The 720-nt window shown below is 44.7% G+C and overlaps 1 pseudogene; it reads right to left on the bottom strand.

The window, feature by feature from the left end:
- Positions 1–370, bottom strand: part of LOC109953644 (uncharacterized) — a 4,120-nt pseudogene extending 3,750 nt beyond the window's left edge.
- Between the last annotated feature and the right edge of the window lie 350 nt (positions 371–720).

Below are 720 nucleotides of genomic sequence, written 5' to 3' on the forward strand. Positions count from 1 at the left end.
ATGCAAATTAACACAAATGTCAAGTGGGCACTCCTTCACTTCATCACATATTTTTAAATTGTTCCAAAGTATTAGGTTAGGTACTTACAGTAAGGTGCAAGGAGCCCACAGTCTCCTCAATGACTTCTAGATTTAGAGTAGAGATATCTCTGGGGAGATAGGAGGGGAGGGCACGAGTAAGAGTGGCAGCCTGACCTCGCCTGGTGGGAGTGAGGGGGCCCATACTGTAGCCAGGGTACCAGCTGGGGTAGAAGCACCAAGGTGGTCCTGCAGTGTTAGGCAAAGGGACATAGCAGCATCCCCTCTCCTCACACTCTCTCTGGCTGAGAAGCCTGTCCCTGGCACAGTCAAATCGACTCTCTGGGGCCATGGTGCATTTAGTATTTTTGGAAATATCAGTCTCTTGAAAGTTTATGTGAATTCCTCTTTTCTTCACTGAACTATTCTGTGGTTTTGTTGTTATTAGCGAGCATATCATCTGCTATGATCTCATTTTGCTTAGCATGGACTGACCTAACCAGTGCGGTTTCATAGTTAGGCAAGTGCTGGATGTATAATACAGACAAAGCAACTGCAAGGAGGACAACAGCCACCGTAAAATTAAACAGACCCATGCCTTGCTCAGAGAGTCACTGCCAGGTTAAATGGCAATTAAAGGTGATACTATGCACATTCTGTGGTTCGCATTATGTAAGTTAGCTTAAACATTAAATAGTATAG

The sequence above is a fragment of the Monopterus albus genome, unplaced genomic scaffold (genome assembly GCF_001952655.1).
Source record: "Monopterus albus unplaced genomic scaffold, M_albus_1.0 scaffold900.1, whole genome shotgun sequence".
NCBI classification, from domain to species: Eukaryota; Metazoa; Chordata; class Actinopteri; order Synbranchiformes; family Synbranchidae; genus Monopterus; species Monopterus albus.